The 16,492-nt window shown below is 43.7% G+C and overlaps 1 long non-coding RNA gene across 1 annotated transcript; it reads right to left on the bottom strand.

Moving 5' to 3' along the window:
* Nucleotides 1–2,379: 2,379 nt before the first annotated feature.
* LOC120392315 lies at nucleotides 2,380–16,153 on the bottom strand. The gene is made up of 3 exons (XR_005591668.1): nucleotides 15,641–16,153; nucleotides 6,564–6,614; nucleotides 2,380–2,911 (listed from the first exon to the last, which is right to left on the bottom strand). It is a non-coding gene; the product is annotated as an uncharacterized LOC120392315 (long non-coding RNA).
* Between the last annotated feature and the right edge of the window lie 339 nt (nucleotides 16,154–16,492).

Here is a 16,492-nt window from a genome sequence, read left to right as displayed (position 1 = left end):
GGTTCACATTTTAAAGCTTTTCTTTGCAGCCACAAGGACTAGAAAACAAAAAAATGTACTTTTCTCTTTTAATGAAAGTGGATATCTTCACATAATCCCATGACACCAGGAGCTGGGGCTTTGAGAAGACCACCACATATCATGAGAGATATGATCCAGAGTTGGCAACACTGCAGCGATTGCCTATGGAAGCTCAACCCTGTAATGACTGATTCCCCAGAGATAATGGAAAAGGTCCCAGATGAGGTGGAGGAGCACACAGAAGGTGGCATGCACCCTTGTGCAGAGCGCCAGCACAAGACCTACACCAGTGATGTGTAGGTATTACTTGAGACTTAGGCCTGGTCTACACCTAAAATTCAGGTCGATATAGCTATGGTGTTCAGGGTATGAAAAATCCACAGCCCTGAGCTCTGTAGCTATGCTGACCTAGCTCCTGATGTAGGTGCAGCCAGGTCGAAGAAGAATGATTCAGTCAACCTAGCTACCGTTGCTCAGGAAGGTGGTGTTTCTATAGTGGCAGAAAACCCCTTCTGGTCACTATAGGCTGCATCTTCTCTACAGGTTTACACTTGTGTAACTATGGCACCAGAGCTATGCTGCTGTAGTGCAGATGTAGCCTTATACCAATGCTAAAGGTCTTGTGCTGACCCTCTGCACAGGTATGAAATCCATTCAAGGTGAATTCAGAACAGCCAACCACTGCAGCGAGGCTGAGAAAGCAGAACCAAACACAGGCACTGGTCTCAGGCTGGCAGTACAAAGGATTTTCCATGGAACTTTGCAGAGCAAGGGTTCAGATAGACAGTGGTCTCCACAACTGCCCTGTGGCACTGCAAAGTCATTAGTGACTTGTTTCTGCAAGAGTTGTTTCATTGTACAGAAGGTCAAATTCTATCCTGTTTGAACTGGTGCAAGGGCACATTGATTTTTACTTTCAGTTCTTCCAAAAGGTGGCTGTTGATGGCTGCGAGCTTTGCATGCAATGGGCAGTGGTATGTTTTTTACATTCTGGTGTTTATTTAAAAAGTGATGGATGCATATGTTTAAGGCAGCATGCAAGACATGGCCTGCAAGCAAATTCCACTTCTTCTGGGACATGACACAGCCCGTTTGCCTTATAAGACCTGGGAAAGGGAGTGCAAAGGGTAAGCAACTCAGTGAGCCTGCCCTAATGCTAGTAAATAAATAAGCAGGCAGCCAGGGCAGTTGTTTTTCATTATCAGAGGACACGGAGCAATCCCTGGGTGAAGGCTGTGCAGAAAATTATATTGCTGGCCTCTGTTTAGCGTGTAAGCTTTTCTGGGGTAGGGACCTTGTCTTCATACTTGCCTGTAAGACACCTCGATGTTGGTGATGCTTTATTCTAATATATAAGAATGAAGCCAGACCTGGTGGGCAAGGGTATCTGAGAACAGAGATGGGTCAAAACTGGGAGATATTTAAGTCTCATTAAAAAAAGTTAAAGAATGAACTGAACAGTAGCAAACCCAATTTCTGTAGCCACCAAGAGTGGCTGGGTGACTTCAGTCAAGGTGCTTGGGGACCCCACCCCACCCCGATAGATTGAAATACTAATGGGTAAAGCTGTGAGTCTGTCACAGAGGTCATGGATTCTGTGACTTTCCGTGACCTCCATGACTTCTGCAGTGGCTGGGGCAGGCAGCCCCAGGGCCAACAGCAGCAGTTTTGGTGTGTGGGAGGGGGCTCAGGACGAGGGGCAGAGAACTGGGGAGTGTGGAGGGCACTTACCTCAGGGTGGGGGGCTCCCCTGCAGCTCCTAGGTGGCCAATGGGAGCTACAGCAGCCGGTGTTTGTGATGGGAGCAGCAGAGCCCCTGACTGTCTCCGCTGCCTAGGAGCTGCAAGGATGTGGAGCCGGGTAGGAAGCCCTGCCAACCCCTCCCCCAGCACCAGCAGGGGTCCTGGGCCGCATGGCCTGGCCTCTCCCCATACCAGCAGGGGTCCCGGGCCACCTCCCCCAGCACTCGCAATGCCCCTGGACCACCACCTGCCAGAGCACCCAAGGCCCCTGCCCAAGTTTTAGTCAAGGTGGATATTTTTAGTAAAAGGCATAGACAAGTCACAGGCCTGTGAATTTTTGTTTACAGCCTGTGACCTGTCCATGACTTTTACTAAAAATACCAGTGACTAAAATGTAGCCTTGCTAAAGGGGTTATTTACAGCTTATGTTCTAGGACCACATCATGTGTAGTGTTAGTTGCTTTGTGATAACTAACCAGGGCCGTCTCCAGGGGTTTGGCCGCCCCAAGGAGCCAAAAAAAAAGGCACGATTGCGATCTGCGGCAATTCAGCAGGAGGTCCTTCGCTCCGAGCAGGAGTGAGGGATCCTCTGCCAAATTGCCGCGGAATACGTGAAAGTGCCGCCCCTCTCCGGAGTTGCTGCCCCAAGCACCTGCTTGATAAGCTGGTGCCTGGAGCCGGCCCTGTAACTAACACACTCAGCAGATATTAACTTATGCACCTTGAGGAAATCAGAGTAACAGATGCTCTGCTGCACCCCATTTCTATTTCATTTGCTTGAACTGGCCCTCCCATGGAAGCTTGCTTGAATCATCCTTCAGGAGGAGCTCTGTTGTGATACAGGACTCTGAATCAGTCATCAATGCAGTTTTGTCTATGCTTAAAAAATGGTATGCTCTAGACTTGCAGGCACAGAAAATCACAGTGCATGACTCATACCCCTCCGATGTGTACACAAGCTTGAGAAATCACCTTCTCAGCACTGTTTTCCAGCCTTGGATCTCATGAGGACCTTCTGCAGGTCCAGGGCTCCAGAATAAACCCTGACCCTCTGGGGAATAATTTAGAGGGAAGTGGGAACTCCAGGAGAGCATCTTGTGGAATTTTCCTCCTCCTCCGCTTCTGTCCTCTCTTGACCATTGGTTTTCCTGTGGCATGGTATGATTGGGAAAAGAGTTACCGCTCAGGGTGGAGCTTAGTGAGTAGTTACAGTATAGCACAAAGTGCAGAGCAATGGAAACACGTTCTAACAGGAAATCACTTATTTCCTTATACTTTTGAAACAACAATGTTGATATTGGAGCCTCTTCTGGTTGTCAGAAAAAATGTGAACTCACTGAAAATAGCTTCAGCTTCATCCTTTATTTCACTCTGAAGGGTAACATTTTACAATCACTTTGCACAAGTGTAAATAGCTACACAAGGTGCCAGGCTCTGGAGAATCAAGCCCTAAAAATGTCTAGCTTCTTATCGACAAAATGCAGAGTTCTGAATAGAAAAAATCAACTAAGAAAGAAACTAGTAGGGATTTTCCATCAATACTTAGTTTTGTTTCCAGTGCTCTTAAGACGGAGATTCATAGTTCAGTCACTTAACAGCAACTGCTTGGATTCTTAAATCCCGTGGTGCCTTCCAGAAAGTTAGTCCACTGATGGACAAAACTACTTTTGGCAGGAAATTTTGGAAAACCTGATATTTTCTGGTACTGGAGTTGGCTCAGTTTTAGTTTCTCTTCATGATCTTTCTGTGTACTCAGTGAAAGATATAGCCTCATACGGGATAAACACTAAAATTATCCTCTGGGCAGGGGTGGAGCACTTGTTTGTTTTGGTGTACTCTCATTGGGTTTTAGAAACAAGCTTCATGTTTAGTCAAACCTTTCACTAATAATCTAAGCAACTTTTAACTTTTGAACAAAATCAGAAGCAGGAAAAGTTTGCTTAGTGTCTTGTAGCATTTGACTGCAGAGGCATATCAATGTTCCCCACCAAAACAACTCAATAGCCTTGTTTACACCAAGCAGTGGTTTTGTTTCCAGATGCTGTTTTGCCATAGTAATATTTCCAGTTATTGTTAATGGGAATTTTTTTTGTTATATCTGCAAACATTTCAGCTTGTTTTGCTACAGACACAAGTTATTACTAGGGCTGTTGTGTGATTTAAAAAAAATACGGAATACAAAGTATATAGTGCTCACTTTATATTTTTAATTACAAATATTTGCAATGTAAAAAACAAAAGATAGTATTTTTCAATTCACCTAATACAAGTACTGTAGTGCAATCTCTTTATAATGAAAGTTGAACTTACAAATGTAGAATTATGTACCAAAAAATAACTGCATTCAAAAATAAAATAATGTAAAACCAAGTCCACTCAGTCCTACCTCAGCCAATTGCTCAGACAAACAAGTTTGGTTACAATTTGCAGGAGATAATGCTGCCCACTTTTTGTTTACAATGTCACCTGAAAGTGAGAACAGGTGTTTGCATGGTACTGTTGTAGCCGGCGTTGCAAGATATTTATGTGCCAGATGCACTAAAGATTCATATGTCCCTTTATGCCTCAACCACCATTCCAGAGGACATCCATCATGCTGATGATGGGTTCTGCTCAATAACGATTGAAAGCAGAGCAGACCGATGCATGTTCATTTTCATCATCATGAGTCAGATGCCACCAGCAGAAGGTTGATTTTTTTTTTGTGATGGTTCGGGTTCTGTAGTTTCCCCATCAGAGTGCTGCTCTTTTAAGACTTCTGAAAGCATGCTCCACACCTCGTCCCTCTCAGATGTTGGAAGGCACTTCAGATTCTTACACATTAGGTCCAATGCTGTAGCTATTTTTAGAAATCTCACATTGGTACCTTTTTTTGTGTTTTATCAAATCTGCTGTGAAAGTGTTCTTAAAATGAACATGTGCTGGGTCATCATCCGAGACTGCTATAACATGAAATATATGGCAGAATGCAGGTAAAAACAGAACAAGAGATATACAATTCTCCCTGTGACCGGGCTCCTAGTGGGGAGCCAGCTGTGGTCACTCAATTAGAGTGAACTGCAAAGAATGGGGCAGACAGTCCCCATAAAGCTGGTGGATATTGCAATACTTAGATTTATCAAGCCAGCATAAGACAGCTTCTTTATTACCTCACTGGTTACTCAGAAGTCCAAACAACACAGTTCCCATAAAGTGATCCAGCCTCAGGCCTCCATTCAGGTACCCATATCAAATATGATGAAAATTTATATGAGGAAATAAGATTTACAGAAAAGAAAAGGTTCTACCAATCCCAAAAGGATAAGACATATTACCTCCCAGGTTAATGAATGTTTTAGATCTTACCTAAATATGCACTACAGCCAGTTATTAACTAAACTAAAATTTATTTAAAAAAAAAGAGAGAGACACTATGGTTAAAAGATTAATATACATACAGATACGAGCTCAATTCATTGAGGTTCAGATTCACAGCAGAAATGATGAGCTTTGTAGTTGCAAAGAGTTCCTTTAGAATCCAGTTCATAGGTCATAGACCAATGACCAAATCTCAAATTTCAGGGCATATCAGCATAACTGGGACCTCAGTCTTGCAACTCAAACTACCCTTGATGAAATCTAAGCAGATCTGAGATGACAGAATCAGGACCCAAAGATCTTTTATACAATTTTGTGTCTTCTGAAAAGTTGGAATTCCTCAGGGAACAAAAAGTAATTAGGATAACTTTGAAGGAGGGCCATCACTGGTACTTAACTATATGAATTAACATAAAGCCATTTGCTTGTTCCTCCACCATTCATAGTACATTTCAAAGAAAGATGAATACTGAGATATCCCATGTTTACAATTCATTTACATGATAGGATGTTCTTTTGACCTCTGAATTATCAGACTACAGCATAGACAGGGACTGTTGATTACATTGTCCACCCTACTCATACATATGTAAATACTCAAACATTATCTCCCAGGTCTTCCGAGGGTTATTCATTTTGCAGGATGTTTAACCCTTTCTAGCTATGTGTCACACTCCCAAGAGTTCAGTCACAAATTTAATGAACACATTTTTTAACAAGCATCATCAGCATGGAAACATGTCCTCTGGAATGGTGGTGGAAGCATGAAGGGGCATATGAATGTTTAGCATATCTGGCACATAAACACCTTGCAACGCCAGCTACAAAAGTGCCACATGAATGCCTGTTTTCACTTTCAGGTGACATTGTAAATAAGCGGGCAGCATTATCTCCCATAACCGTAAACAAATTTGTTTGTCTTAGTGATTGACTGAACAAGAAGTAGGACTGAGTGGACTTGTAGGCTCTAAAGTTTTACATTGTTTTGTTTTTGGGTGCAGTTATGTAACAAAAATATCTACATTTGTACGTTACACTTTCACAATAAAGAGATTGCACCACTGTACTTGTATGAGGTGAATTGAAATTTTTAAAAATCATTTTTGAAGTGCAAATATTTGTAATAAAAATACTATCAAGTGAGCTCTGTACACTTGGTATTCTGTGTTGTAATAGAAATCAATATATTTGAAAATGTAGAAAAACATCCAAAATATTTAATAAATTTCAGTTGGCATTCTACTGTTTAACAGTGCGATTAATTTTTTGAGTTAATTGCATGAGTTAACTGTGATCAGTCAACAGCCCTAGTTCTCACACTCTCTTTAAAACATATAAAAGAAGGGAATTGCTATGGGCATAAACAGTTCATTATTGATTATGAGCTGTTGACAGAGACAGAGAAAAGAGTGATACAAGGGGCCTGATTCCCTTCTTACTTACAGTAATGCCACTCGATGTGCTTCAGTAATGTTACTCCTGATTTACACCAGTCTAAGTGAGAGAATAATTCTTTGTTATTTATAGAATGTTCACCATAATGAGCAATACTGCCAATCCAAAATATTCAAAAATCATCAGATTATTTAACCATGAAAGTTTTAAAAATTAAAATTAAAATTGGGAGTTCTGTTTATTTGCTTTTCATTTTTGAGCCTCCAGGATGCATTGGGTCAGATTCTCCAGAAGGGTTAGGAACAATTTTTAGAGTCTTTTTTTTTTTTTTTAAATGATAGCTGAGAGTCTCACATAATCAAAGATTCCAGAAGCTGGAGCTGCTTCTTTGAGCAGGTGTTAGTGTGGATCCCACTCTAGACATACATGTGCCTTGTGCATGAGCTTGGTATGTTTTGAATAGCCCTGTCAATTGGGGCTGCACCAGCACAGAACCTGTCTCTGTGCCTCCATTATGAGGGCATAAGCAAGACAGCAGCAACTTTCGGTCAGTTCCCTTTTACTGCCCATGGCAGCAAGCTGCAACAGCAGTGCCTGACCTGCTAGCCCTTAGCATTTCCTATTGTTAATTAACAATTGTTTACCTACATTTAGAGAATCCTATTCAAACCTGTTGATCAATTTGGACCATTAAAAGATAAACAACCAATCCTGGTACAGCACTATTAGGTACTCTGGGCCACTATCATCCCTCATGGAAGACTAATTGCTCCAGCTTCAGACCCTGTCCATGCTGCAGCAGCCTTATTCTACTCACTGATGGCCACAGTCAATGCTTGGTTTGTCTCAGAGACACATATTGATTGGTACTCCATCTGCTGCTTGTTCTTCTCCCAGACTCATGAATTGACAAGTTCTTATCTCAAACTCCATCTCTTAGATTAATTGATTACAGTCACTTCCCACCATAAGGAGAAATATGCCCAAGAAGTCATCTTCAGTGAGATCCCCCCACTGCTGTGTTGAGGTCTGGCACAGAGAGAAAAAAAACAAAAACTGACATAAAAGAAGGACTTGAAACTGAAGGCTCTGCCATTGACAACCCTGGTCCTGAGAGTCAGGGACATTTGGAACACAGGTAGTGGTATCTGGAGCCATGTTTTTAAGGGCTTGGCTACACTTGCAAGTTGCAGCGCTGGTAGAAGCTTTCCAGCGCTGCAATTAGTAACCGTCCACACCTGCAAGGCACATCCAGCGCTGCAACTCCCTGGCTGCAGCGCTGGCTGTACACCTGGCCAGGTTGGGGTGTAGCGATTGCAGCGCTGGTGATCCAGTGCTGCTCATCAAGTGTGGACACACACCAGCGCTTTTATTGGCCTCCAGGGAATAAGGAGATATCCCAGAAAGCTTTTAACTAAATTACTCTCTTTGTTTTGTTATGCAGCCTCTCTTTGTTTTGTTGTGAACTCCGATCGGAGCTCCGTTGAACTGCTTATCTAAAAACAAACACTGATCACAGCAAACAGGAGCTATCTGTACCTGGCTGTGAACGATCAAATGAGAGGCAGGGAATGAATGTTTGCTTGACAGAGAAACAGCATTGGAGGCAGGCTGTTTGCAATTAAGACCCAGGGTTTGCGAACATTTTGTGATTTTTCAATCCAGGAAGCTAAACTGTTGGCTCCAAAAATCCACTCTCTCTCTCTTCCCCGCTCCCTGTCACAGTACACCACAGGGAGTGAGTGAAACAGCGGGGAGTCCGTGTTGGAGGCAGGCTGTTTGCAATTAAGAGTTAAGACTAAGGGGTCGGAAACATGTTCTGATTTTTCAATGCAGGAAGCTAAACACACAGTGTTGGCTCCAAAAATCCCCTCTCTCTTTCCCCCCGCTCCCTGTCACACTAGACCCCACCCCACCCCCCTCTTTTGAAAAGCACGTTGCGGCCACTTGAATGCTGGGATAGCTGCCCATAATGCAGCACTCCCAACAGCGTTGCAAATGTTGCAAATGTGACCACACACCAGCGCTGGTAGCTGTGAGTGTGGCCACACACCAGCGCTGCTCCTACACAGCTGGATGACCAGCGCTGCAAACCGTAAGTGTAGCCAAGCCCTATGTGTTTCTCCTAAGTTCAAAACACCTCTCCTCTAGAGACAAACCCACTACCATATCAAGGGCTGGTGGTACAGGCTCAGCAGCAAGGTTGGTGCTGGCAAAGCACTCACCGTGATGCCAGCAATACAAATCCTGATGTATGCACTGATCAGAGTTCATCAGGGTATATACTGGCAGAGGAGTCTGCATCTCCACCAGACTCTCTCAGCACCAAGATCTTTGTCGGCCTAGTGCACGCCATCATCCCACTACCAACATCACGTTACGCCCCAGCACGACCCCTCAGGGAGATATACTTTTACTCATCGTCACTGTGGTACATCTTCTCACCAGCATTGAGTATGGAAACAGCTTCCTTAAGATCAGGAAGGGACCCTATGTAAAATACCAGAGGCTCCTCATTTAGAGCTCCATCACAAGCCTGACACACATGGCCGTGGGCTAGTCACCCACAAACAGGACAGCCCTACCAGTACAACATGCTCCCCTGGCCCTATTGGGCTTTTTGGGTATCACCTCCCATGCCTCCAGCAGTCTATCCCCTTTACACCTGTCAAGGAAGCAGAAGAGATCCCGCTCCCTATCAGCATCTCTAGCCAGACTACCCACACTAGTGAGTTGAGCACAAGACAGAGCAGCACATGAAGGAGCAAAAGAAGATGAGGCTGCTAAGAAACCATCATCCCAAGAGGAGGCTGTGACCCCAGCTCTGGTACCAGCACTGGATGATTTCAAAACATTCCAGGAGCTACTGGCTAGAATTGCAAAGAACCTGAATACTGAGACTTCAGTAATTCAAGAAAAATTTCAAAAAACTTTGACATTCCGAGTTCCTCAGCTTCAGCCTGGATAACCCTCCCTATAAATGATAGAAATCTTCACCCTGCAAAAGTGCTATGGCAAACACCTGTCACTATTCTTCCTACAGCCAAGAGTGTCGAGAAGTATCCAGTCCCACAGAAGGGATTTGAGCACTTTTATGATCATCCCAACCCAGCATCCCTGTTTGCACCTGTACAAATTCTAAATCAGCAGAGAGTGTCCCAAAAAAAGAGAGGGGGCCCCACAAAATTAGGCCTCTTTGGAAGAAAGGTATATTCTTCTGCCTCCTGGCATTTCAAACTAATAAGCCCTCTTTGTTAAGTATAGTTTCCTCACATGGGACAAAGTGTCACCGTTGCTGGATGCAGTCCTGCAAGACACCAGGGAGGAACATAATATAAGGCGGCCATTTGGTGTCCAAAACATTCCTGCAGATGGCCATGGATTCCTTTGTCACAGCTGATAGTTCCATGGCCATGACTGTTACCCACCTCGTGGCTGCAAGTTTTGGGCAACCCTAAAGAAATGCAATGCATTATAGAAGAACTGCCATTTAATGAGATGGAGCTGTTCAGTGAATGAATGGATGATCTTCAAATATGTTAAGGACTGCTATAAAGAGACAGTGATCAATTGTTCTTCATATCCATGGAAGGTAGGACAAGAGGTAATCAGCTGAATCTGCAGCAAAGGAGATTTAGGTTAGTGTATCAGTGTGGCACTCACCTCTCATGAGCACCCCATTTTGGTTGGGTGTGTCTGCAGTCTTTAAACTGTCCCAGCCCTTGTATCAGGTCAGACCCCCAGGGATTTCTGCTTGGAGGCAATGGTTTTACCCTCTCTGGGCCCTTCTGTCCCCAGCTCTCCAAATGGGCCATTATGTAGTTCAGAGCCCTTCTGGGGGTTTAACAGCTGTCCAATTGTAGGGCACTTCCCCAGTGGCCTGCTGGGGGGAGGAGAGGGGAGGGAGGAAACTTGGGCCCATCCACTATTCTGGGTCCCAGCCCAGGGTTCCTAAGAATGATTGCCATGCACCACCATGTCCCTTTAATGAAACTGCTTTCAGTTCCCTGGGCCACTTCCCCATGGCCCCAGCCTTCACCAGTGCTTCACCCTTACCTCAGGACTCTTGTGTTCAGGCCCAGCAGCCAGACAGGAGCTCTCTCTCATTCCCCCCGTCCTTAACAGCACTGAGCTGTCTATGTGCTACAGTTCCTTTTGGACAGCCAGGAACACTCCTTAGGCTCCTGCAAGAAACTACCTATCTCTAGCACTGCAGCTCCTTTTTATATGGCCCTCCTGGGCCCTGATTGGCTGCTTTTCCTGCAGCCACTCTAGGCTGCTTGGAGGACTTAACTCCACTGCTCCTTTCCTGGGATGAGTGTGGCAGGACCCTGAAGCCTCCAACAGGGGTCTCTGGGCCTAGTCTACCCCATCATGGTTAGATATTACAAAAAAGTTTTTTTAAATTATATAGTTAAATACTTCAATAGGGCTTCGAAGGGAGGTTGTGGAATCCCTGTCATAGGAGGCTTCTAAGAACAGGCTAGACAAATATTTATCAGGGATGGTCTAGGTTTACTACCTCAATGTGGGGAAAGGCCTAGATGAATTCTCAAAGTCTCTTCCAGCCCTATGTTTTTATGATTAATTGCATACCTTCAAGAACTCTAGCACCACATAACATTTTCTGGGAATATACATACATACATACATATATACATACATACATACATACACACACACACACACACATATATATACACACACACACACACACTCTCAAAGTAGATACCCTGATTACCCTTTTAGGAAAAGTCTAGGTACTCTATTAGGGACCTATCAGCCTCATCGGTAACCCATTCTGCACCTGATCTGAGACAGCAGGTTTGATGGGACTGTTGAGAGCAACAGCAGAGCCTTTCCAGAACCAAACACCTCCTTCAGAAGCTGCCTTGCCCCTTTCCACCAGAGTTGGTCTGCCATCCACATTGACAGGATGGTTATAGAGCGTAGTCCCCCCCTCCCCCCCCTTCCAATTCTCTATCCACTACCTACCCTACCCTTTCCTCTCCTCCTCTTCCCCTTCTCACAGGAGCCACCTGAAAAAATAAGTGGCCTCTCTATTTTATTTAGGAGTCATAGAGAAACTACCTCAGAGTTCAAGGTAAGAGGTTTCTATTCCCAGTATTTCCTTTTCCCCAAAAAGAGAGGGGTCTTTGTCCTATCCTAGATCTGAGGACACTGAACAAATTCATATACCTCCTCAGATTCCAGATCGCAATCGTGCCTTTTTTTTTTTTTTTGGCTGCTTGGGGCGGCCAAACCCCTGGAGACGGCCCTGGTTAGTTATCACAAAGCAACTAACACTACACATGATGTGGTCCTAGAACATGAGCTGTAAATAACCCCTCTGAATCAGGCAGAGCTGTCATTTCAGCCTTGGGGTCCAAGTACCCCAAGCCAATACTTTTGTTTTTGTTCCAGTGTGGAATGAAAATAAATTTAGAAACCCAAAAAATTCCGTGAAACAGAATGGTTATCCTCTGGTCAATTCTGTTAATAGCTCTGTATTATCAGAAAATTTTGACCTTCTCCAGATGTCCATATAGCTTCTCATTTCACTTCCAGACTGTCCAGACGTAAAATCAAAGAACTGAGATCAGATACTTCATTCAGACTTAAGTCACTGCATCTGAAAGCCTGAATATTAGCTATTTGAGTGCTACCAACAAAGAGTTCTCACATCAGGTGTGAGAACTTCTCCTATAACACAGGATGCTTTCCAAGAGGAAGATTTATTGCTCCAAGTGCAAAAAGATTTTCAATATGGGTGAATCCAATGCAGTCAACCCAGTGGAGGCTCCCATACCACAGATCCTGAAATAACCTCTACATTTAATAGTCTGGACTATCAACTCCATCAAATTTCATCTAGCATTTATTTCATCAGCATGTCTCTCTCTCATACACACACTCCTGCTCAATTTTTTCACATCCTAGGCTATCTTGATTTCTGAAGAGTCTGTTTCATGCTTACCTACCAGTTAAGGAACCCTGTGTGGGTCCTAACCATTGTCCTGGTGAACCTCATGGAGTTCTGATTCAAGCCTCTTGCAGAGTTCTGCTTGTACCACCTTACTTTTAATACAGTCTTCGTAGTTGCCATTGCATCAGCCAGGAGGCTTAGTGAGCTTCAAGCTCATATGGCTGATCCCTGTTACACAATGTTTCACAGGGAGAAGAGTTTACTCCTAAGAAGGTTTTGGATCCCCCCCCCTCAAAAAACAAACAAAAAACCCCCTCATTCTACATATGGAGAGGCTTGTGTCAAACCTCCCAGAGAATACCTGAACAGATCACACAGCACATTCGACTTTCCTACCAGATGGCTGATGCACCTCTTCCCCCAAATGGGGAAGCTCACTTCAGAAGAGTGCAAGCTGTGTCAGTTTCAGTAATGTTTCTATTTTACAAATATGCCAGGCAGTTATACTGGAGTATACCAGTGACTTTTGTTAAACACAATGCTTGTAATCTAGTTGCAAGGTCAGATGCTAGCTTCAGGACAGTGGTATTGCAATCACAGTTCTCTGGAAGATGGGACTGAGCAGTCCTGGTTATCTTACTTGAACACGGATTGTCTGTCACCTGAAGTGTGGATCCCACAACCTGCCCTCCATTCCCACTTCCCAGAGTTCAGCATTAGTGAGGGAACTGGAGGGCAGTTGTGTCTGTCCTGCCTTTACACCCTCAGAGTGGAGGCACAAGGACACGCTCTGCATTGGTGTGTCCCCAAAAACACGGCTACTCACAACATTCTGAGCTCCTGCATGAGGCATATGCACACCTAGAGTGGGGTCCACACAGATGACAACATCTCACAGAACCACAGTGACTAGAAGGTATGTAATGGTTCTTTTCAGAAAAAACACCAAATATTGCAAGATTCACAATAAAAGTCACAAGGGTTAGCAACACTGAATAAGGGAAATCCCTGAACAAATATGCAGAAACTGCATGGATCTATGGATAAAAAACACTAAGCAAGTTCTAAGTATTATTTATACAACACATTAAGTGCTTCATGACATGCTCAGACACTACACCGATGAGGGCGATACAGAACCTACGTAGAATAGCATAAGAATGTATATGTGTAGAGTAAGTACCTTCTGACAAATAATAAAAGGAAAGCAGGAAGCAATACCACATAGTTTGGATTGTTTACCTTGGCACATTTCTTGTTGGTTCCATGGTTTGTTTTAATATTTTTTAAATATAGTGGTAACGCTGTGGCCCTTTAGATATTAAAATAAACAGTAGAGCCAGCTCAGATCTCCCACTGGGCTTGAGGGGAGCCTTGATGTTATTTTACAGCGTAATTTAGTGGCCGTTTTCAGCTCCCTGTATTCCATTTGTGATTTTGACATTCCAATTATGTGTTTGAGATGCAGGAAAGCCTGCAGACCTTTCCTACACACTAGCTTTATTAGATGTTTTTAAACATAAAGTGACAGCAGCTGAGCCTCTGGACCATTATGTCAGCTGAGGGGCTGGCCCAACATTCTTTTATACTTTGTGCCAGGTTAGAAGGGTGAAAAAAACCCAAACAGTTCTTTTCTAAAGAGAAGCCATAAATTCCAGTCAAAGGCCCAAACATAATTCTGTCTGCAAGGGCAGCCTAGAACTGATCAAATAGGAGAGAGAGAAATTTGTGTGTTTTCTGATTTCAAATAAATAAGTCTCTTGATCCATCCAGAGAACCGATCCAGGGCAGGGTTGCATTGATTATACACTGGCTGGCTAGTTTTAAAATATGCAGTGTTGTAGTAAACATGTTTCCCAGACCTGAAGAACAGTTGTGTGTAAGCTTGAAAGCTTGTCACTCTCACCAACAGAAATTGGTTCAGATCTCACCCACCTTGTCTCTCTAGTTTTAAAATGTTTTTTGTTGTTCTTTCAGCCAGAGGAGAACAATCAGCAGCTCTCAATAACAAAAGGAAGTCTTATGCAGGGGGGGGAGGAAGAGGAGATGGACCATTTAGTGTTTTCTCCAACAGCCAAAACCCCAGCACATTAGTTTGTTACTTATGAATTTGAATAGAAGGGCCCACCTGCATACAATCTGCTCTGTTATAACTTCTGATAGGGGATGAAAGGTAAATGAGAGTCATTGTCTTTGTGGCCATAAGATACAAGAAAGGGTGCTTTAATGAGCCATTGATTCATATCTTAAGTATGCTGTAAAGTGCAAGACCAAAGGCAAGTGTGATCAATCAGCTGATACATGCATTAGTGGCTTAACTTTGCCAGCTCTGAAGAGCCTTATTACAAGAGGAATCCTTTGGTATTTTAGAAAAAACAGAGAAACAAAAAACCAGTTTTCAATATTAGTTCACTGTAAGTGTTGGTGTGTGTTTTTCTGATGTGAAAGTCAGTTCATAGTAAAGGGCAGGAAAATGGAGTAAAAAAAGAGGTGGTGGCTAAACCTTTCCTCTCCTATTTTTATTGCTTTCCTCCTCCCCTCATTTTAAAATTTAATTGTATCAGGCTGTTCTGGCTCTTTAAAGAGCATGCCTAGGTCTAGCCACTGTTACACAAATTGTTCAATCCAGAACATCCCCTGCTTAGGCTGACTTCAGTAGCAGGAGTGGCCTACCTTAGTAGCCTTTATTCACCAGAAGAATTGGGCTTTTTGGATTGTCCACTGTTTTCTGGAAGCAGCAGAGTTTAATAGTAATTCATGTGTCACTTTGAAATCTTGCTTTTTATTAGCAAACACATTTAGATGGAAACTTCAAACAGCTGCTGATTTAATTCTAATTAAAAAGTGAATTCAGAAGCACTGAAGTGTGAGAAAATTGGAGAAGTTTCCAGAGCAAGATAAGAATATTTAGAAAATCTGAAAACAAATGAAAAAGCCCTGTTGGATTTAGGCTCCAAGAAGATACAAGATCATCTGTGCTACACATTAAAATGTGAGGGGAGAAAAAAAAAAAAACAAGAAAAACCCAGCCACCACACACCCCAAGATGAGTTGAAAATGAGATTTTCCACTCATTGTAATTGTATTTCACTATTTCTAGTTGTGGTAGACAACTAGTCACATCTATGTCATTTACTTCACTATTTCTAGTTATATATGAATAACTATGTCTATCACATTGTGACAGGGTGGAACTCACCACTCTGGCACCTCCTGCCAGTTGTCATGGGAATTAGCTCTTCTTGCCAGTGCACCCTCTTCTGGTGGTGCACTGCCACTATCATTTCTGCTCTGGGACCCACATCACTCCCAGGACCACAGTGTTCTCTTCAGTGACACAGCCCCCAGGCTGTGCCACACTCTGTGCTCCCCCCTTCTGGGCTGGAGGGGAGGGGGGAAATGTCACAGTTCCTTAGTTCAGCCACTTCCTCAGTGGCAAGAAGGGTGGAAGACCCAGGCCCACCTACTATTCAAGGTCCCATCCCAGGGACCCTGTAAGATGGCCACTGCTTGCAGCACCTCCTCTGCCTTCTCAGTAGATTTTCCTAGATCACTTTCCCATGACCCCAGAACCCTCTTTGCCCTTGCCTCAGCCTGCAGATCCCTGTAGCCTGCAAAGAGCTACCTTTAGCTCCCTGGGTCTCTGCCTGCAGCACTGCTCTGTCCAGGATACTCACTGCCTTCAACCTGCTAGACAGCCAGTCTACCTCCCTCCTCAAGCTCCAAGGAGCAACTGAAGCAGTATTGCTGTGCAGCTCTTCTTATATCGGCCAGCCCAGCTGTGATTGGCTACACCTTGCAACCCCTCTCTGATTGGCTGCCTCCTGCACAGCCTTCCAAGGTCTCTATTAACCACTTAGAGCCCAGTGTGGGGCAGGCACCCCATCATACACATGTCTTATGGGGAAGCTATTATGCAGACATTACTTCCCCCAAAAGACAGTGAAGATTCATGCCTTTCCACAATGACTGATCGTAATCATAAACTGTTTAAACCAAGCAAGAATCAGATAATCAGGTCTATTTTGCTGAAGACATCTACAGGAATAAA

The sequence above is a fragment of the Mauremys reevesii genome, linkage group 1 (genome assembly GCF_016161935.1).
Source record: "Mauremys reevesii isolate NIE-2019 linkage group 1, ASM1616193v1, whole genome shotgun sequence".
Taxonomy (NCBI): domain Eukaryota; kingdom Metazoa; phylum Chordata; order Testudines; family Geoemydidae; genus Mauremys; species Mauremys reevesii.
The sequence above is the reverse complement of the archived record's forward strand: the minus strand, read 5'-3'. Positions and strand labels throughout refer to the sequence as shown.